The sequence below is a fragment of the Amblyraja radiata genome, chromosome 26 (assembly GCF_010909765.2).
Source record: "Amblyraja radiata isolate CabotCenter1 chromosome 26, sAmbRad1.1.pri, whole genome shotgun sequence".
NCBI lineage: Eukaryota > Metazoa > Chordata > Chondrichthyes > Rajiformes > Rajidae > Amblyraja > Amblyraja radiata.
Window position 1 is genome coordinate 9569098 of NC_045981.1, and position 22857 is coordinate 9591954.

Below are 22857 nucleotides of genomic sequence, written 5' to 3' on the forward strand. Positions count from 1 at the left end.
CAATGTTAGATGTCAAGGAAATTTTCTTGATGTACCATGTCGCATTCTAGATTCAATTTGTGCATTCCTTGACCTGTGCAGAATCTTGCTGTTTAAAACACTGCATTTTTGCTTCACTGGTAACATTTGTGGGTTGTTTTGTGATATTTCTGTTTTGTAGCAAAAGCATTAATTCATCTTTTGTGAATGTCTACTATTGCATTCAATATTGGGTTTCTTGATTCAAAAGTGAACCCATCGCCTCCAGAGGTAGTGTCACAATGTAAAGTTATTTTGCGACAAAGTATAGTGCCTGCCAGCAAAAGTACAATGCTGGCACCCGCTGTACAGAGGTTGAACAAAAATCACACAAGATGTAGCAAAACCTACAGCCACTCTTTGCCTATTTGGCTTTTGCTCGTATGCAGTGACTCGGGTTCATGCACTTCATAAATCTGGTCATTCTTAATATAGTATAAAGATAAGGATTCACGATAAAGATTGCTGCTTGAATTGTGGTTGTTAATCTGTGAATGGTGTGGGAAGGGACAGGGGGAATCTGAGCTTCAAGTAGAATTTATAGAGGAGCACCTTATAATGATTTTTAAACTAAGTATTCTAAGGCAGTTCTCTGCCTTTTGTCATTGATTAGGATTTCTGTAAAAAATATTTATTAGGTATTGGATTTTGAGTTGGTGGAATTAAGGTTTTTTTCCCAGAAGATAGTAAACATTAGTACAGATATAGAAGGGGAAAATATGTGTTCTGGCTTCCTGTAATGATTCTTGGGGGAGGTGTACAGAAGTAAGGTTATGGAGGATACATTGATTGGCATCAGTTTAAGGTGAGAGGGGGAAAACTTAAAAGGGACACAAGGTACATGGAACAAACTGCCGACAAGCAATGGAGGAGGATATTATTTGTGTTTAACAGTCTGAAATGGTGTTTAAATGGAATACCAAATGTTTGAATTAGTTACAAAATACTTCAGCATTGGTTCACCTAACCTGCTAAAACACTTGCATGCCTGTTGTATATTTGGATGGTATTCCATTGCGTTCTAGCTAGCATTGTTCTACTTTCCTGGTGAACTTAAGGCTATAAAAATACCAGTGCCTTGATATGTTCCAATCACTCACCCTGAGTTTAATTTAACTGGCTCCTGGTTAAGCAAAGCAACTCATCCTTACTTCCAATCCTCCTTTTTCTATTGTCTGCAGCTCTCCTCATCTGTGCTCATCCAATTCTGGGCTGCTTGTGCATTCCTGACATTGATCTATTAGCCCTTCTTTCAGATGCTCATTATCTAATCCCCGAAATTCCATGACAAAACCGCTTCACTGTTTCTGCCACTAAATCATTGCATACCCCTCTGTGCACGTTGTTATTTGCTTGCTGTCATTTTTTTATTTGATAAAGTGAGTATGAAGCATCTTAATGTTCTACTAATATAGACACAAAAAGCTGGTGTAACTCAGCAGGACAGGCAACATCTTTGGAGCGAAGGAATGGGTGATGTTTCGGATCGAGCCCCTTCTTCAGATAGGTCATTCCTTCTCTCCAGAGATGCTGCCTGTCCCGCTGAGTTACTCCAGCTCTTTGTGTCTATCTTCGGTTTAAACCAGCATTTGCAGTTACTGTACATTAATGTTCTACTATACAGATGGCATGAAGAAACTGACATTGCATACCTTGGTGAGTGCCAAATTGAGAATGAACAATGGGCATCAAAACCTTTGAACACCAAAGGTAACTGGGCAAGGTGAGGAAGAGGTAATTAGAAGAATACATGCCTTACTTGCAGCAAAGTGATCAACAATGGTTAAAGGTCTACACTGCAGGTTGCCCAGGCTTGTGAAAGCATTGATGGCTGTCCTTGAATCTTCGTAGATTGAGCTGTGATGGAAAGAATTTTCCAATGACTGCATTTGTGTTCACAGTTTTATTAAGGTGTTCATATAATTCACCAGCGATGAGTTAACAGCAGAAGTGGATCCATTTGTGTATTTGCTGCTTTTCCCCTTAGTTGGATGACATTGCAAGAACACAATGTAATTGGTTAACTCAAACGTCCAGCCAAGGAAATCACATAATTCAAATCAACTCTTAGGATTTGGCATTGGATGAGCTTATGTTTGTCAATGTAAAAAGTAATGTGAACAGCTTTTGTATCACAAGAACTTGCGTTTTGTCATCATGGGGTGACACGTACCTAAAAAAAAGAGATCTCTTCTTGCGTATGCCGTGCACAGCCTAAAGTTGTATGTCAACTTGTTCTATGTGATCTTTTGTTTGTGCATGTCGGGTTGATTGCATTAATCAAAACGAGGAGGACCACATGAAGGTTGCAATCTCCCGCCACGAGAAAAAAAAAGGATAAATATACGGAAGTTTTAAAAGAATACATGCCTTCTGTGGCAAAAAAGGGTTACTACAAGGTACTTCAACAACAATTCATCTTTTAAGAGATTTGAATTTGTCACTGCACCATTTGTGACAATCTGAGATTAAACCAAGTGTTCAAAAATAAGCAACAGACACTGAATAATTGTAAAAGCAAACCAATAAGTCCATCCATTGGTAAATGTGAGCTGTGAGTGGGTGGCAGAATTTTTATTCACGCTGTGTGGGAGTAGATGTCGTCACTGCTGTCAACATGCAAGAATTATCTCGAGGACCCAGAAAGGGTGATTTAACAAATGCTCACTGAAGGTTTGCACACAGCAATTTTCTTTTTTTAGAGAATTGATGGGTCCATGTATTTATGCACAAGATTTTGTTTTGATTGAGAAGTTGGTTCATCATCTTGAGCATGGAGTTATTTAATGTCAATTTTATCTGTATGTCATCTCTGTTGCTCAAGATGAGAGTGTACTGGCCAATACATCCTCCAAGTGGAATGTAGTTGAATTTGTTATTAATGTAAACACCTCAGACCTATTCTGTGATCTGAAATATGAGTATCTTCTCACATGATGCTACTTCATGAAGTTAAGTGATTGTAACTGGGGTTAAGCCATATGAGCATATCAGAAATGATCAAGTTTGGACTGGCAGATGTTTTTAAGTTCTTAGCTTCTTTTTACTTAGCAATGAGCTGGATTATGAAGGTCAGCAAGAATGGACCAGTTTTCTCAATCATCATTAGTTATACTTTGCCAATGTTTGTAATTAATTGGTGCAATGAATTTATGTTAAATTTCCAAAGTAGGTTAGACTTAAATCCAATTTTGTGTTGGATTTTTCATGGCTTTATTTGTGATGGGAATGCTCTATGCATTTATACACTTGGGTCTCTTGTGACATTGTTAATTTCTTGTCAATTTTGTGTCTTAAAAAGATATGCAGTTAAACTTGAATATTTTGTGGTCAAAGTGAATTGAGCCAGCTCTTTTATGCTATTGCTGTTTGTATTTCCCCACCCTGATCAAGGCGTTTCTATGACTCAATACCCCAGATCTGTCCTTGGATGTTGAGGACTGCTATAAACATAAATGTCACATCCCAAAACAAGTTCACAGTGAGGACTGGCAAGCATGCCACACTATCAATGAAACTATTGATTAATGATACCAAGCATATTTTGATTCATCCCCATAACACGACAAATGTGGTTCCTGTCCATCTTACAAAGGGCCTAGTTCATTAGATTCCATAAAGATTCTTCAACAAGATCACGTCAAGCAAGCGAGTGTTAGATTTTGGTGAGTTGCACTTTATTCTGTACATCCCAGGTATTGATGATGTCTCACAGGGCTCTCACTTAGCTTTTTTTCCCCTCTGTTGCCAGCGGGGCAATCTAGGCAGCTTTTTAGGTTGCCAAATGACAGTTTAGGTGATCATTTAAGACGGCTTGCATGATACGTGCGATAATGTGCTTGGGCGAAGTGTGTAGTTACTAGTCAGAATTATGGTCAATGAAGCATTCACATATTATTTATGCTTCAAAGAAAGTAAAAAAACTAAACATATTCACCAATCAAGATATATATACCACAATGACATGCAGCAAAATTACAATACTGTATCTCATCTCTTTTTACACGTTGCAATGAATGCAATTTCTATTATTTCTTTCCACTTCCAAACAAAAATCTGGTTGGATTATTCAGCGTATGATCAACCTCGGTGAGACCAAGTGCAGGCTTGGCGATCGCTTCTGTTCGCCCGGTGGCACCCTGATCTCTCGGTGGCACAGCACTTCAACTCCCCCTCCCATTATGAATTAGCCTCGATTCAAATACAAAGTGCTGGAGGAACTTGGGGTCAGGCAGCATCTGTAGGGAATGGACAGGCATTTTAACTTGGAACTCTTCATCAGACTGATAGTAGAGGGGAGAAGGCTGGAAAGAGGTGGGTCAGAACAAAGCCTCGGCCCAAAACATCACCCATTTCTTCTCTCCAGACGTGCTGCCTGACCTGCTGTCATTTTGTGTCGTATCTTTAAGGGCCTGTTCCACTTGTGCATCATTTGCACGTCACTTAGGTGGCGCGCAAAGATTTTGTAAATCCACGTCACTGCCTATGCCACCACGGGCCATGCGCGCGTAATGCACGCCATGAGGTGAACGGGCCGCATCGCCGCAAACAAAGAGGGACCCAGCGTGGAAGGGCTGCCGAGAACTAAGGGGGATGAAGGGATGAATACTTTTTGTAATTTTGTCAATGTCTTTGTGGCAACTTGTGTCCTTTGTATTAAAAAACAAAGAATTTCACTGCACTTAACTAGGTGCATGTGACAATATAGTATCATCATCAGGGTTTGCTTGGCAGATGGGTGGAGTCAGTGCCTCTGGCTAGAGATGGAAATGAGATAAAAGGGAAGCTGGACACAAAATACAGGGGTGACAGCGGGACAGGCAGCATCTCTGGAGAGAAGGAAAGGGTGACATTTCGGATTGAGACCCTTTCAGATAAAAGGTTGTCCGATGAGTAAAATGTACATGTAACTTTTCACTGAAACTTGCCACTGATTCAAGATAAAGGCAACTCGCCTTATTCATATATCCCAGTAAACATTCACTTCCTCCACCACCAGTAAACTATGACTACAGTGTGAACAATCTTGAAATGCATTGCAGTTACGTAGCCCCTTGTGCCACATAATAGATAGACACAAAAAGCTGGAGTGACTCAGCAGGTCAGGCACAATCGCTGGAGAAAAGGAAAAGTTGACGTTATTCCTTATTCCATGTGGACAACACTTTCCAAACCCCATCCAGATACATAAGGACTGGTAGCGTTCGTATAGCTCGCTGTTGGCTTCTGTCATCGGCCAGAATGTTGGTGAATCTGGAAATCATTGCCACAGATGGTTGTGGAGGCCAAGACAAACCCGACCCAGATACATAAGGACTGGTAATAGGTGACGTTTTAAAGCAGCAATAGATAGATTCTTGATTAGTACGGGTGTCTGGGATTATGGGAAGGCAGGAGAAGGGGGTTAGGAGGGAGAGATAGATCAGCCGTGATTGAATGGTGGAGTAGACTTGATGGGCCGAATGGCCTAATTCTACTATTACTTATGAACTTATGGGAACACCACCAACTACAGGTTCCTTCCAAGTCACTCACCATCCTGAGGTCGACTAAATTGCTGGAGAAACTCAGTGGGGTGCGGCAGCATCTATGGAGCGAAGGAAATATGCAATGTTTCAGGCCGAAACCCTTCTTCAGACTGGCTTCACCATCCTGACTTGTTCCTTCATCTCCACTGGGTTGTATCTTGGAATTTGCTACAGCACGAGCAAGCTTTCTCCAGAAGGACTGCAATGGTTCATCAAGATGGAGATAGTGATAGACAATAAATGCTGCTCTTGCTGGCAATACCCTGATCATGAATAATTAAAATAAGAGATCAGTGTTTTTTTTTAAAGTTTAGTTTATTGTCGCATGTGCCGAGGTACAGTGAAAAGCTTTTGTTGCATGTTACCCACTCAGCGGAAGAACAATACACGGTTACAATCAGGCCATTTACAGTGTTAAGATACGATAAGGGAATAACGTTTAGCGCAAGGTAAAGCCAGCAAAGTCTGATCAAGGATAGTCCGAGGATCACCAAAGAGGTAGTTAGTTCAGCACAGCGTGACAATTTGTATCTTGGTTATTCAAGTATATGGTGAAATGCAGCTTTAATACAAATATATATTAAAGATTAAATGCAATGTCGTAAGTGTAACAAGTAGAAATTGACTGAGCAATGCCAGGATGGGTGGAAGGGCCTGTTTCTGTGCTGCATAGCTCTATGACTATGGTAAGTGCCAATAGAACATTGGCCCCTGTGAGTCACTGAACAGAGAGAAAACAGGAAATATGTCATGGCTTTGTATGCCTGCTGTCAGGAAATGGCTGGGCCAGTGGGGTGGTGCTGCACTTAACTTACTGGTTACTGAAATCGTGGAACTATTTTTGCTGTTTGTCATAGTAGTTTGAATACTGTAGGATATGGATGGACACGAATATGGATGGACACTTACAACTCGTGTGTGTCTCGTGATACAGCTTTTGTGCAGGCCATGATTCATCTCTTAAAGCTCTTAAAGATAACAGTCAAGGGATATGGGGAGAAGGCAGAAACGGGTACTGATTGTGGATGATTACAGTGAATGGCAGTGCTGGCTCGAAGGGCCGAATGGCCAACTCCTGCACCTATTGCCTATTGACTGAGTGTTGATTCCTTTCACTCAGAGGGCTTTTGTTAGCTCTGTGCTTGTTTTGTGAACAAAGTATGGAAAAAGTCTGCAGGCATTACATTGGTGAGGGCCACTTGTGCTTGAGGGAGCAGCGTGCAGTGGTCAAGTGGGAGGTAATAGGGGGGAGAGTTCTCTAGGTAAAGCAATAGTGGCGCAGCTGGTCGAGCTGCTGCCTCACAACGCCATAGACCCAGGTCCCATCCCAACCATGTCTGTCACACACACACACACACACACACACATGCTGCCTGTGCAGAGTTTGCATGTTTTCCCTGTGACAGCGTGGGTTTCTTCCAGGTGCTCCAGTTTCCTCCCACATCCCAAAGACTTGTGGGTTTGTAGGTTAATTAACCCTCTGTAAATTGGCCCTAGTATGTAGGGAGTGGATGAGAAAATGGCAAAATGTAGAACTAATGTGAGCGGGTGATATAGATGATTGCCATGGATTTGGTGGGTTGAAGGTCCCGTTTCCATGCTGTATCTTTAATTTTTGTTAAAAAATGTATCCCACAGGAAATGATGGAAAGGAGGAGAGCTGCAATTCCAGTACTCGCAGAGACTAAAACCAGTCTGAATGTTTATGTGATTGTCTAGTTAATTATTTCTTCCACTGTGTGCACTTGATGATTGTTTTCCCAAATGTACATGCATGTAGGCAGTTAATAAGATACTTTACAGTAAATTACTTCCCAGCTAATAAGGTACTTTCGAGGTATAGTGACTGTGACAATTTGTGATCCGCAGGCTATACACGCAGCAACGGGGTTAACAAGATCTTGAGTTAGCTAACATAATATCACAGTGTGCAGACATGTTTAATGAACTAATTAGCGCCAATGGCCAAATAATTTGTTTTGGAAATGCTGGCTGCGAAATGAATTTTGGCCAGGGAAAACAACTTTGCTCTTTTTCTGGAAGTAGCGCTGTCGGCACGCTAATGAGCAGGCTGGGCTAGGCCGGGCCTCGGTTTAGCACCTTACTGAATGCATGCACCCGCTCTCTGAAGCGGGACTAGAACCACCAATCTGCTGATTGAAGGACAAGATTGCTCTCTGGTCGGCACGGTGGAGCGGCTACCTTGCAGCACCAGAGACCCGGGTTCGATCCTGACTACGGGGACTGTCTGTACGGAATCTGTATGTTCTCCCCGTGACCAGCGTGTGTTTTCTCCGGGTGCTTCGGTTTCCTCCCACACTCCAAAGACGTGCAGGTTTGTAGGGAATTGGCCTGGTATAAATGTAAATTGTCCCTGACGTGGATAGGATAGTGTAGGAAAGAACTGCAGATGCTAGCTTAAATCAAAGGTAGACACAAAATGCTGGAGTGACTCAGCGGGACAAGCAGCATCTCTGATACAAAATGCTGGAGTAACTGAGGTACTCCAGCATTTTGTGTATAGGATAGTGTTAGTGTGCGGGGATTGCTGGTTGGTGCGCTCGGAGGGGCAAAAGGGCCTGTTTCCGCGCTGCATCTCTGCGCTAAACTTAACTAAAGTCAGGCTCCAGCCTATACATAAGGCAATTACCTCCTTCCAGCAGCCAGAATGAGTGAAACTGCTGCAAGCAATGCGGCATTATGGTTGAGCAAAAGCTGGCCTGGATCTTTAATAAACAAATATGATGAATAAATTAAGAATATGAAATACAAACTTCAGGAAACCTATGCACATCACGACACTAGAGGATAAAGTAGTTATTTGACTATACAGCACGCTAAAATTACAGCCTTCACTCCCCTTATGAGCCACAAAAGACAGTTCATTTTAAGATCAGGAATGCATCCTCACCAGAAGACTGATTTCAAAATTATATTTCCCTTTCGATTCATTTTTAGATGGTGAGTCATACAACATGCATGCCGACCAAATTGCCTCACCTAAGCTGCTCCCTGTCTCAAGTACCTCCTCTGGCAGCTTGTTTCATATACCCACCACCCTCCGAGTGAAGAGGTTGTCTCTCAGGTTCTTATTAAATCCCCTCTCATCTTAAACCCATGTCCTCTGGATCTTGTTGAAGAAGGAACTGCAGATGCTGGAAAATCGAAGGTAGACAAAAGTGCTGGAGAAACTTAGCGGGTGCAGCAGCATCTATGGAGTGAAGGAAATAGGCAACGTTTTGGGCCGAAACCCTTCTTCAGACTGATGGAGGGTGGGGGGGAGGGGCGGTCAGAAGAAAGGAAAAAGGAAGAGGAGGAGCCCGAGGGCTGAGAGAGAGAGCTGAGAAGGGGAGGAGACAGCAAGGGCTACCAAAAATTGGAGAATTCAATGTTTATGCCAGTAGGGTGCAGACTGCCCAAGCGGAATATGAGGTGCTGCTCCTCCAATTTCCGGTGGTGCTCACTCTGGCCATGGTGGAGGCCAAGGACAGAGAGATCTGCTTCAGAATGGAGGGGGAGTTGAAGTGCTGAGCCACCGGGAGGTCAGGTTGGTTAATGCGGACCGAGCTGAGGTGTTCGGCGAAACGATCACCAAGCCTACGCTTGGTCTCTCAGATGTAGATCAACTGACATCTAGAGCAGCGGATGCAATAGATGAGGTTGGAGGAGATGGAGGAGAACCTCTGTCGCACCTGGAACGACTGCTTGGGTCCTTGAATGGCGACAAGTGTAGCATCTCTTGCGGTTGCAAAAGAAAGTGCCCGGGGAGGGGGTGGTGTGGGAGGGAAGGGAAGAATTGACGAGGGAGTTACGGAGGGAGCGGTCTTTGCGGAAAGCAGACGGTGGGGGGGGGGGGGAGATGGGAAGATGTGGCGAGTGGTGGGGTCACGTTGGAGGTGGCGAAAATGACGGAGGACTATTTGTTGTATGTGACGGCTAGTGGGGTGAAAGGTGAGGACTAGGGGGACTCTGCACATTTGCTACACTCAAATGAGCAGGAAGTTGTTCTTCAGCAACTATGAAGTTCTTTGGACTGCAACTTCACTTGCACTATGGACATTGGTTGTTGCACTATTATGGCTATCTACTATTACGATTATTAATTCATTGAATTTTTTTATTGGTATATTTTATCTGTGGGTATTGCATTTATGGCCCTGTTATGCTGCTGCCTGTAAGGCTTCATTGTTCTGTTGGTACAAATGACAATTAAACACCCTTGACTTTTGACGTTAAAGAAGGGCCCTTGACAGTTATGGGGGCAGAGAGACACACAAGAGACTGCAGATAATAGAATCTGGAGCTCAGACAATCTGCTGGAGGCAGATAAAACAAGGGTATTAGGCAGATTAGCCCAAGATGAGGTATTCCATACCAGGACATCTGAGATGTCCTCATTCTTTAGGGAACAGAGGTTCCCCTCTTCCATCATAGATGATGCCCTCACTCAGGTCTCCTCGATATCCTGCAACTCTGCTCTTGCTCCCCCCAGTCACAACAGGGACAGTCCCCCTAGTTCTCACCTTTGACCCACATCAGCCATTGCATACAGCACATTTTTGCAACCTCCAACGGTGGTGCGGAAGGGAAGAATTGACAAGGGAGTTACGGAGGGAGCGGTCTTTGCGGAAAGCAGGCGGGGGGGGGGGGGGGGGGAGATGGGAAGATGTGGCGAGTGGTGGGGTCACGTTGGAGGTGGCGAAAATGACGGAGGACTCCCACCACTAGCCACATCTTCCCATCTCCACACTTTTCCGCTGAGACTGTTCCGTCCGCAACTCCATGGTTAACTCGTCCCTTCCCACCCAAGCCACTCCCTAACCAGGTACTTTCCCCTGCAACCGCAGGAGATGCAACACCTGTCCCTATATCTACCTCCTCGGCTCCGTCCAAGGACCCTGACATCTTTTCAGGTGAGGCAGTGGTTCACTTGCACCTCCAACTTCATCTACTATATCCGCTGTTCCAGGTGTGGACTCCTATATCACGGTGAGACCAAGCGCAGGCTCGACGATTGTTTCGCTGAACACCTCCGCTCAGTCCACTTAAACCACCTGATCTCTTGGTTGGTAAACACTTTAACTCTCTCTCCCATTCCCACACTGACCTTTCTGTCCTGGGTCTCCTCCATTGTCAGAGTGAGGCCCAGCTCAAATTGGAGGAACAGCACCTCATATTTTGCTTGGGCAGCTTACATCCCAGTGGTATGAATATTGACTTCTCTAACTTCAAGTAACCCTTGCTTTCCCTCTCACTCCATCCCGCCCCCTTCCCTGTTCTCCGACCAGTCTGACTGTCCCTGATTACAATTTCCTTCTTAAACATTTTATCTGTTTGCTTTTCCAAGCGAACAATGATTCTCCATTTTCCTTGATCTCCATCCCCTTTGATGTCTCGTTCTCACACTTCTTTATCTCTGTTTCTCCCCCTCCCCTGGCTCACAGTCTGAAGAAGGGTCTCGACCCGAAACATCACCCATTACTTCTGCCTGTCCCGCTGAATTACTCCAGCACAGCCTTGGCACAAACAGTGTGGGCTGAAAGGCCTGTTCCTGTGTTGTACTGTTTTCTATCAAGAGTGTTTTATTGTCATATCTTCCAAACAGAACAATTAAATTCTTCATTGCAGCAGCACAACAGATATGTAAAAACTGTGGCGCAGCGGTAGAGTTGCTGCCTTACAGCGCCAGGGACCCGGGTTCGATCCTGACTACGGGTGCTGTCTGTACGGAGTTTGTACGTTCTCCCGGTGACCACGTGGGTTTTCTCCAGGCGCTCCGGGTTTCCTTGCACACTCCAAAGATGTATAGGGTTGTGGGCTAATTGGCTTGGCATAATTGTCCCTAGTGTGTGTGTAGGCTAGAGGCAATGTGCGAGGATTGCTGGTGGGTGCGGACTCAGTAGGTTGAAGGGCCTGTTTCGGCGCCGTATCTCTAAACTTAAAAAAGTAAGCAGATACACATACACACATATATACATACATACACAGATGCACACATACAGATACACACACACACATATATTTTTTGTATAAATACACACATATATATACACACAGAGATGCTGCCTGTCCCGCTGAGTTACTCCAACATTCAGAACACAGACAGCCAACAATGTCATCTCTGGGTGCCCGCTCTACCACCCACCAAATCGACCTCAGGGCCTGGCAGACATTGACGCAGATACGACAACCATGCTGCTCCAACACCCGGCTTGAAATCTAACTATTCCTTTGGTTTATGTTTCATTCGCAAGAAGAAGAAACCACTTCCTGGTTTGCATTTTGTGTCTACCTTCGATTTAAACTAGCATCTGCAATTATTTCCTACACACAGATATAAAACAAACAATATATCAAACAAACAATAATAGTGCAAACATACAAAATCAATACCCCCAAGTCTATGTAGTTCAGAGCTTATTTGGAGGTTGTAGTGTTTAATAGCCTGATGGTTGCAGGGAAGAAGCTGCTCCTGAACCGATACGCTACAGTTGTTAGTCTTGTAGTAGCCATTTAGCTGGCAGTAGCAAAGATCATATAGCAGAGCTCTTTGGGCAGTAGTGGAATATGTGCGGTGATGAACGGCCCGGAAGTGCAGGACCGACCGGAAGCGGCGGCGGTGTCTGCCCCGCTCGCCCCTCCCCTCGCGGGTGGGCGGGGCTGAATGAATGAGTGAGTGAGCGGCTCATTCGGCCGTGAGAGCAGCGCGGGTACAGACCGGGCTTCACTCCGTACCTTACATATCGGCACGGTAAAGTACACGGAGCGGCGGCGTTGGAGTTTGGGGGCACGGCTGGGCTCCAGTGACACGTTGTAGGGGAGGGGAGGCGCGAGTGGCGAGTGGATCGGGATCCGCCGTCGGGTCAGCGAAGGTGCGGCGACCGTTAATGGGGCGGGAAGGGAGCGCGCTCTGTGGACCCGGCGCGCGCAGGCCCCTTCGGCTTCCCCGAGCCCGGGGTCTTCGGCTTCCCCGAGCCCGGGGTCTTCGGCTTCCCCGAGCCCGGGGTCTTCGGCTTCCCCGAGTCCCTTCGGCTCTCTGAGAACCGCAGTCTTTGTCGACCCCGAGACCCTTCGCTTCGCCCCCACACCCGACCTCGCCGCTGTCTCCTTCGGCTTACCGAACTTGCACTTTCGGCGCCCCTGACCACCTTCGACTATCCGAGCCCGAACGCTCCCCCCCCCCCCCCCCCCCCCCCCCCCCCCCCCCGCGAGACCTTTCGGCCCCTTTTTCCAAATACCGTCCCGGACTAAAAGTAAGATACAACCCCGCTCCAATTCAATTAACTGGATGCGGATGCGGGTGTTTTGCAAATGTAAACGATCCGATAGATTTACACGAGGTATAGTAAATTAACGGATTTAATTTAATCAGGATTGTGAATTCACTTCCTGGTTTGCAATTTTGGAAATAAAGCGCTATGATGTTTAATTACCATGCCCAGGTGAAGATCAGTTAATAACTAAACTCTGCACCAATCCTCCGGGTATTGCCGTCTGGGCTACATAATTAAACGCCGTTTCAGTTTGCAATTTTAAATTCCGTAACAAGCGTGCACTTAATTGGATTTTTTGTTGCTTTTTAAAAAAAAAATACATGTGAAAGAAACATTATATGTTGCCCCATTTCCTGTCCTCGTCTCGAGTTCTTTCTTCGGCTAGGGCGGTGTCTTGGCTCCCGCTCTTCAGCGATGCAGCTTTTGCAGCGACCAGGAAGTGCGATTTTTCATTCTTAATGGCGGCGATTTGTCGTTTGTAGCTTTAGAAATTCGTGCCCCTAACCTTTACACGGAAGTTTTCCTTGCATAAGCCTCATTGAGTGATAACACGAGAATAAAATAAAAGTATTCTGCACCACAGAAAGATCTACAGGCCTAGCCCCATTCGAAAAATACATCAACGTTAGGCTCGTGTGTTACTCAACATTTCCATTTGGCTTACAAGGAAAGCAGGTAAAATTGCACATTGCGGCATGTTAAATGGACGGCCATGTTGATCAGGCATGATTTTGAAATTACGTGCTGATGGTCTGAATTCAAATTTGGTGGGGAGTGCGCTTTTTTTAAAAACCTTTCTCTCACCTTCCCTCTCCCTACCCGCCAACATACAGGTGAAAATGCTGCTCTGTAATGGGTGATTCTTGCAAACAATCTGATACCTTCTTTCATGCCATGATGCATTCCCTCAGTTATTTTTAATATTATCAAATGAAACATGGGAACATACTAATTTGGCGTTGTGGTGATTTGAACACCAAGTCATGGTCTGCTTTGTTGGCTTTTTCGAGGCAATGCCAAATAGTCTCGACCTGAAACGTCACCCATTCCTTCTCTCCAGCGATGATGCTCCAGCTGAGTTATTCCAGCTTCTTGTGTCTAACTTCCTCTGAACTTCCTCTAATAGGCCAGAACAATCTCTGCCAGAATATCAGTATTCGATGAACATTTTCCATGCTCAATCAATAGTTCTTTGTTTTAAACCATTTCCATTCTTCTAGAACTGTCCTTTGCCTTTTTGGAACTAGTCTAATGTGTATGCTGATGCATCGTCTGATGTGCATGCAGATGCATTGTGTGACTGCATGCTACCCTGAAGCAGAAATGGTGAAGGGGGAAGTGCGAAACGAGAAGTATTTGCTGTGTGTCAAATTTATGCCTTTGGCTTGTAGTTAATGATAATAGCTTTGGAATGCAACAAACTTCATAAATACAGTCAAATTATGCTGACATTTTGCTGTCTATGCCATTGAGTGCCGAATAATTTCTTTTGAGTTGCTGGTTTTTGAGTTATGTATCCCAACCAGGAAATGTACAAATAACTTTTACTAATCTTGTGCTATTAAAATGGATTGGCTCATGAAAGCACCTGATGAGGGAACTATATTTTTGTGGGGGGGGGGGGGGGGGGGGTTATATTGGGTAATGAAGAATTTGTTTCAAACTGAGATAACAAGCTTGGTTAAAACACTTTTTGTTAATTTGAAAACTCTGCAATAAATTTGACTGAAATTTGAATTTAATGTGTCAAAATATGCTGGCTTTACTGTGTCATGCATTTCATCATATATTTCCTTTACTAAATCAGGTCTGTGTTTAGAGGCCAATTAATATATTGTTAAAGAAATAAAACAGTGGCTCAGCTCGTGGAGCTGCTGCCTCGCCTCTCCATTGACTCTGGCTCAGTCCTGACTGCAGTGCTGTCTGTAAAATTGGTGTGTTTGTCCTGTGGTTTCTAGTGGGCTCTCCAGTTCCATCACACATGCATGCCGAAGATATACAGGTTTTAGGTAAACTGGTTAGTGTAAATTGCCCCAATTATGCTGGTGAGTTGTGCAATCCAGGTGGGGTGATGACGGGGGAATTTGGGAAAAATAAAACGAGATTAGCGTAAAACGAGTACATCCTGCGGGGGTGGATTTAGTTGGGGAAGAAGATTCTCTCTGTTCTTTATCACTCCAACACCAGCATAGAAGGGCAGCCTATAATTAATCCTTCAACCCTGTTTTATTAAAATATTTGTTGGCAGGGGTTGTCACGATCCCTTTTACAAGAAAAGAGGAAGTAGGTTGTGCTGATTACATTGAATGATAAAAGCTTGCCTTTAATTTGTGATCTGGAGAGCTATGAACTTTTCTTTTAATGGAGGGCATGCAGATAAATGCTTCTAGTTTGCACTGCAAACCTGCATGAATTTTCTTTGCTGCCATCGGTGGTTTATAGCGCACCATTTTCCATTCTGCCACATGGATACGTGGCTGACAATTGAAGAGCACTTTTGGGAATTACACTATGAATGGAAGCTAAATTTAGTTTGTAATTAATTCCTCATCTAATATTCCATTTTGATTGCAAAATACAGTAAGGAAACTAACCACTGGCCCATCTACGCCACACTGACCATCGACCCATCTTTCTCATTAGTTACTCCACTCTCTTATCCATTCCCTACACACCGGGGGAAATATACAAAGGCCAGTTAATGTACAAACCCAAATGTCTGGATGCTGCAGGAAATCCATGTGGTCACAGGGAGAACGTGCAAACTCCACACAGACCGCATGGCTGAGGCAGCGGCTCTACCAGCTACACCTATGTGCCACCCTTAAATCAAGCATATAAATACACACATCAGGCTTCATCATATTCAATACTTAAACCACATACTGTCAATATTTTTGTTATCTTTCATCCCTACCAATGTTACCAAAAAAACATTTAACACAGACAAATGAATCTTACTACGTCCTCACTTATTGTTCTTGTAGATTTTTGCCTCGTTGGTTCTCTTCAGAATACAGGGCTCTAATTTTAAATTGTTTTCAGTTTAAAACTAATTATGTCCCCGTTTTGTAGGGTGGTAGATTAATGAACGGGTAGGATGATAATGAAACCGTGAAGATAAATTACTGGCCACAAATGTGACACGTTTCGGCTGCGCTCAACTCCAAGTGTAGCACAGGAAGTGAAATGCCATGATGACTCGGGCTGTGGTATTCTGTTCTTGCGTGGCCCACTGGCAGTTATTTTGCATTGTGTTTTTACAATGCTAATTATTCATTAGCCTGACAACCACTATCAGCAGTATTAGCGGCAGATGATTTGTTTAAAATGGCAGACAAAGCAATATTGTTTGAACTGGAACAAAAATAATCTGCAGATACTGGAAATCTACAAAGCAAGAAATGCTGGAGGCACAAGGAATTGTAGATGCTAATTTACAAAATGCTGTAATCATTCTGTGGCTCAAGATAAAAGAATGGTGAGAGAGACAATATTTCACGTCAAGAACCTTTCAAAACTGGAAGATGAGAAAACGAGCATGTCAAATTGCAGGGGGGGTGGAGGGTGTGTTCATGCTCTGGTGCAGATTAAAATTGTCACAGTAACAGTGGCTTGAAAGATAGAATTGAAGAATGAAAAAGTAACGTGGTAAAACAATGATGTATTGCCGCATCTGTGGAGACGGGGGAGGGGGGGGAGGAAGAAAGAGTGGGCACCTAAAATTGTTAATTTCACTGTTAACCCCTGAGAGCCTCAGAAGTTTAATTGGAATCAATTGCCACAGGCGACTGGAGGCCAAGCCATTGGGTATGTTTACGTTGGAGATTGCCAGATACGTGATTGGTAAGAGTGGGAGAGTCTAGGACTAGAGGTCATAGCCTAGAATGAAAGGACCTTCTTTTAGGAAGGGGGTGAGGAGGAATTTCTTTAGTCAGAGGGTGGTGAATCTGTGGATTTCTTGGCCACAGAAGACTGCGGAGGCAGTCAGTGGGTGTTTTTAAGGCAGATAGATTCTTGATTAGTACGGGTGTCAGGTTATCAGGAGATAGCAGGAGAATCAGGTTAGGAGGGAGAGATAGATCAGCCATGATTGAATGGCGGAGTAGACTTGATGGGACGAGTGGCCTATTTCTGCTCCTATCACTTAAGACTTTATGAATAGTTCACTAATGTGTAGGAAGGAACTACAGATGCTGGGTTATATAGAAGATAGGCACAAAAAGTAACTCCGCGGGTCAGGCAGCATCTCTGGAGAAAAATAAAAGAAGGGTCCGAACCCTTCTTAGGACTAAATTGGCAGAAGCGTTGCATCCTGTGGATGCATGGGGCAGTGCTGCCGGCAGGGATGATGCTAGAGTGGATGATGTTGTTGAGAAAACCACCCCGCATCATGTTGAAAGATGTGAGGAAGATGTCTGGTCTCCATCCCTCTCCCACCCTAGTTCTGCTACTAGTTTCACTGTCCTAATTAATTTTACTGTTTGCCTCATTGTCAACTTCCCCTCAGCCAACAATCAACCATTGTACATTTCATTGAACAACATATGCTTTGATCAGTCCACTTCACACCGTGCATGCTTTTAGTACCCTTCCATATCTCTAGTTTCCCCCTCTCAGTCTGAAGAAGGGTCTTGACCCGAAATGTCACCCATTACTTCTTTCCAGAGATGCTGCCTGTTTCGCTGAGTTACTCTAGCATTTTGTGTCTATCTTCGGTGTGAACCAGCACCTGCAGTTTGTTCCTACCCATCCTCACGTTCCTGTTCCGGGCCTCCATTGCCAGGGTGAGGCCATATGCAAAGTGGAGGAACAGCACCTCGTATTCCACTTGGGTAATTTTACAACCCAACGAAATGAACATTGAATTTTGGGTAACAACCCAGACCCACTACCCTCTTCCCATCCCTGCCTTACCTGTTCCCCACCCGGATGCGCTCTACCAATTCCCTCAATATGCCCCTTCTTCCCCCGTCTCTCCTTATCATGCAGGATTCTGCCTCTTTATCTCTGGCCTTTAGACAATAGGTGCAGGAGTAGGCCATTCGGCCCTTTGAGCCAGCACCGCCATTCAATGTGATCATGGCTGATCATCCACAATCACTACCCCGTTCCTGCCTTCTCCCCATATCTCCTGACTCCGCTATCTTTAAGAGCCCTATCTAGCTCTCTCTTGAAAGTATCCAGAGAACCGCCCTCTGAGGCAAAGAATTCTACAGTCTCATAACTCTCTGTGTTAAAAAGTGTTTCCTCATCTCCGTTCTAAATGGCTTACCCATTATTTTTAAACTGTGGCCCCTGGTTCTGGTTTTGTCCACCCATCTGCCAAACAACACCCCTCCCTCACCTGTACCCCTGTATCCACTTATCACTTGGTAGGCTTTGTCCTGCCCCCTACTTTTCCATTTTTCTCTCCTTATTACAATTTGTCTGAAGAAGGATCTTAGCCCAGAACGTCACACATCAAGGTCTTCCAGAGATCCGCTGAGTAACTCCAGCACTTTTTTTTGGTAAACCAGCTTCTGCAGTTCTTTGTGTCTTCACTCAATAGGTGATAATGTTTTGTAAATGTCAGTTTTTTTAAAATCCAGTGTTTTGGTGGCAGAATTCCTGAAATAATATGTCTCGTGCAGGTATCTTATGGTTCAACGTTTAATACTGTCATTTGTTGATGCCTCCCATTGAAGCTCTGGAAACTGGAATGTATAAGTGGATATACAGAAGCCGTCAGTCTGATGAAGGGTCTCGACTCAAAACATCACACATTCCTTTTCTCCAGAGAAGCTGCCTGTCCTGCTGAGTTATTCCAGCATTTTGTATCTATACAGAAGCCGTACCTGAACTGGAGCCAGCTGTAATAATATCAATGTTTAAACTGTGTACATTGTTGAAACTGGTGGCTCCATTGACGTCAAAGGAATGTTTATTGCAGCCGTTCTAACCTCTCACTGTAAGGTACTTTTGTCAAAATGCTTTGAAAATGAAGATTGATATACACTAATTTCTTAATTAAGACAAGGTCCACTGAGTGAGCAATATAATGCAAGGAGCACTTGGCCTACTGGAACAAAGCAGATCTTTTTTGTTTGAAAAATGGTGGAAGCTCCTTGCTTGCATTCACAAGCTATTTTCATAAAGCTGTAATTATCTGCTTGGTATGTAGCGTTTTTGGTGTGCTTCCTTGGATCCATCTGTCCCTTCACACTTGCGTCAGCTTGTTAAAACGTTAAAAATATTGACACTTCTGTAGCATTTACTAATGAGTCGTTATTCAGTTTAGTCTTTTGATAGCAGTTGTCAAGAATAGTGGCTATTTTATAGTCTTAAATGGAGAATGTTGCCAGGGAAAGAGAACTTTTTGTAACTACATCAATGATCCAAGGTGTTCCTTTGACTCTATACTGTAACTAACTTTAAGCTACTGAATAAAATTAACATTAGGCTTTAAATTACTGTATCCACAGCCCAATGAATACAGTAACACAAATCTTTGTATAATAGTGGATAAGTTTAATTGCACTTTGTTTAAATGTAGACTTACAATAAGTCCTTAAAAATTTTTTTTTTGTAATGCCTTGTAATGTGCTGAATTGCATTAGAAGTGCTTTAATGGGCTTTGAGTTAGTCACTGGCCATAATTGTCGAATTCAAAGACGCAACCATCAACAGAAGAACAATTCATGTTTGGCAGTTGAGATTTTTTTTTACACGGAAGCCATTTGCATCACATCAACTGTGTTCGTTCCTGTTTTACATTTTTAACTTAAATTCCTTCCAGTTGACACTCTTTTCCAATGTAGTTTGTATTCTCCATTTCAAATATTGTACATTCTTGGACACAAAGCGCTGCAGTAACTCAGCAGGTCAGGCAGTATCACTGGGGAACATGGATCGGGCAAGATCCTACTTCAGACACTACATTCACTGTACTTCAGTATGAACCACTTAGAGCCATTAAGAGAAATGGGAGAAATAGTTGAGCATTTATAACTACTTATAACTTCTCCCAGGATGAGAGCTGTTTGAATTTTTGATCCAGATTGGGAGTAAGTGGTTGTAGTTATAGTGAAACTAGGTTTTAGGTAGCACCTTTAACATAAGAAAATATCTCTAGATACTTTAAAGTGTTGATAAAGAAAATTTTACACCAGTGCCCATGGTGATGTTGGGATTGAAGATCGAGTCTAAGTTTAGGTTTAAGAAAGGTCTCAACCCGAAACGTCACCCATCACCAGTCTGAAGAAGTGTCTCGACCTGAAACGTCGCCCATTCCATCTTTCCAGAGATGCTCCCTGTCCTGCTGAGCTACTCCAGCTTTTTGTGTCTTAGGTTTATTATTGTCACATGTACAATGAAAAGCTTTGTTTTGCTACCCAATCAGATCCATAGAAACATAGAAAATAGTTGCAGGAGTATGCCATTCGGTCCTTCACTGCCATTCAATATGATCATGGCTAATTATCCAAAATCAGTACCCGTTCTGGCTTTTACCCCATATCCCTTGATTCCCTTAGCCTAAGAGCTAAATCTAACCCGTAAAAATGATAATACTACAATCGAGTCAAACCCAAGTACAATAGACAGAGCAAAGGAAAAGATGTGGTGCAGAAAATAGTTCTCAGCATTCAGACAGTGCCTTAGCTTATTCAGAACTATTCAAAAACCGGATAACAGAAGACGCTGTTAATGAGATAGACATAAAGTGTTGGAGTAACTCAGAGGGTTAGGCATCATCTCTGGAGAAAACAAAGATGACGGTTTGGGTTGCGACCCTCCTTCAGACCCTTCTCCGGAGATTAGGGAAACATTTAAAAATAGCGCGAGTCAACCATTCAGTCCACACTGCCCATCGAGCCCTAGTCCTATGTCTTACCCAGTTCTCACAACTGATTCCCATGATATGTGACGCAAGTCAAACTGACTTCTGTGAGTGGAGGTGGATTTTGTCTCCTCGACACCTCTGGCGGATCATGATTGTGGAAAATTCTGTCCTATCTTCAGCACGCACCTATTGGGCTTGTTACTCCTGATCATTCTCCTTGTTGAGCCAGTTCTTCTTGTTCCAGTGTGAGGCTTCCCCTCAGTGATACAGAGCAGGCAGTAGTCCCCTCTGGCCATTTAACCCTCATCTCGCAGGGATGTTGCTGGGACTGGGTGGCTTGAAAGACTTGGACAGGAGATGAGGAGGAATGTTCTTAGTCAAAGGGTGGTGAATCCGTGGAATTAATTGCCACAGATGGCTGTGGCCAAAGTGGTGAAGACTTAAAAGGTCCTGGGGGGGGGGGGGGGGGGGGGGGGGGGGGGGGGTTCTTTCTCCCACACAGGATGGTGTGTATATAAAATGGATAGGAAAGGTTTGGTGAGTTATATGCAGGAAAACGGGACTAGTGTAGTGGGCACCTAGGTCGACATGGATTAGTTGTGCTGAAAGGCCTTTTTCCTTGCTATAAAACTGATTCTAAATCGCAAGCTTCAGCTGTGTAAATATAGATGGCTGCATGGAAACTATGCCTCGGATGGGACACAGCAGGCCATCACTGCTTCTGCTGTGGGGTAAAGTCATGGTCAAATTATTTTGCCAGTAAAAGGTAATGAAGCCATTGGTAGTTTTATCGGCTGATGAGCTGGGGTGAATGTGGGAATTAATGATAGTAGAGAGGAATAAAGCAATGTTAGCTGTTTTCATTGTTTATAGTGATAGTCTGTACAGCATGGAAACAGGCCCTTCGGCCCAACTCGTCCATGTTGGACGGTGCCACAGAGCTAGTCCCACTTACCTGCACTCCGCTCGTACATAGATAAAACATTGAAAATAGGTGCAGGAGTAGGCCCTTCGGCCCTTCAAGCCAGCACCGCCATTTAATATGATCATCCAAAATCAGTACCTCGTTCCTGCTTTCTCCCCATATCCCTTGAATCTGTTAGCCCTAAGAGATATATCTAACTCTTGAATACATCCGGTGAATTGGCCTCCACTGCCTTCTGTGGCAGAGAATTCGACAGATTCACAACTCTCTGGGTGAAAAGGTTTTCCCTCATCTCAGTCCGAAATGGCCTAACCCTTATTCTTACACTATGACCCCTGGTTCTGGACTCCCCCAACATCGAGAACCTCTCTAAACCTATCCATGTACCTGTCTAAATGGCTTTTATACTTTATAATTGCACCCACCTCTGTCACTTTTTATTAAAAATAAAACTTTGAGCTGGTTAAAAAAATTTCAAACCACAGAATTGTTCTACTAAATGTAGGCATGACGGCACTTGTGTATACTTGAATAAGGGCTTCCTGATGGACAAATGGGTATATAATTTTAGTAGATATGTAATTGCTTTAGAAATTGCATTTAAGCACAAATAAGTTATTTGTCAATTTACTTCATTGTGTAAGTACATCCCAAGTATAATTTTTGCTGTTTTTTTTCACTGAGGAATATCTGCTGTGACGAGTCAACGGTTAAATGTTTGATCAAGATAGATTAGTTGCTCATTTCTCTTCACTCTGGGGATTATCCAATCTAATTATGAGTGTATTTTAATTAAATCAGAATTAATGCCTCTGACACTGTTCTCGAGGTGTTTGTCGTAATTTGCTGTCAATGGTATTTAAGAATTGGAGCTGTTGTCCCTAGCTGGGACTGATTTTCTCCGAGATTTATTATTAAATTTTTAATTTTGCTTCTGAAGCCAAAGTCTGCTCTAATTTTGGACTGTTTGCAGCAATGTATTTATAAATTTCTGACAAACACAATATTGTATCCTCATTTCCCTTGATTAAGATCTATCCAAATGGCGCTCTGCTTTTCAAATTGAGTCTCATCTCAAAGCACCTGTAATCTCCTAGGTTTGTAAATGTTGAATGGTTTTTGTATTTACCGTTGTTGTGTGATTGCCAGCCTTGAGAGAACTTGTTAAATGTCAGAATTTAGACGCCCAAGTTGTCCAGCTAGTTTGTAGGTCAGTTGGCTTCTGTGAATTGTCCTTCGTGTGTAGGATAGGACTAGTGTATAAGGTGATCACTGGTCAGTGACAAGGGG

General features: G+C 43.6%; 1 protein-coding gene across 2 annotated transcripts in view; it reads left to right on the top strand.

Moving 5' to 3' along the window:
- The first annotated feature begins 12168 nt into the window (after positions 1 to 12168).
- Positions 12169 to 22857, top strand: part of arhgdia (Rho GDP dissociation inhibitor alpha) — a 33679-nt gene continuing 22990 nt past the window's right edge. Inside the window, exon 1 of one of the 2 annotated variants that reach the window (XM_033044191.1) lies at positions 12169 to 12297. The gene's annotated coding sequence lies outside the window, so the exon portion shown is untranslated. The remainder of the gene's footprint in view (positions 12298 to 22857) is intronic. The other variant, XM_033044192.1, reaches the window with a different exon arrangement.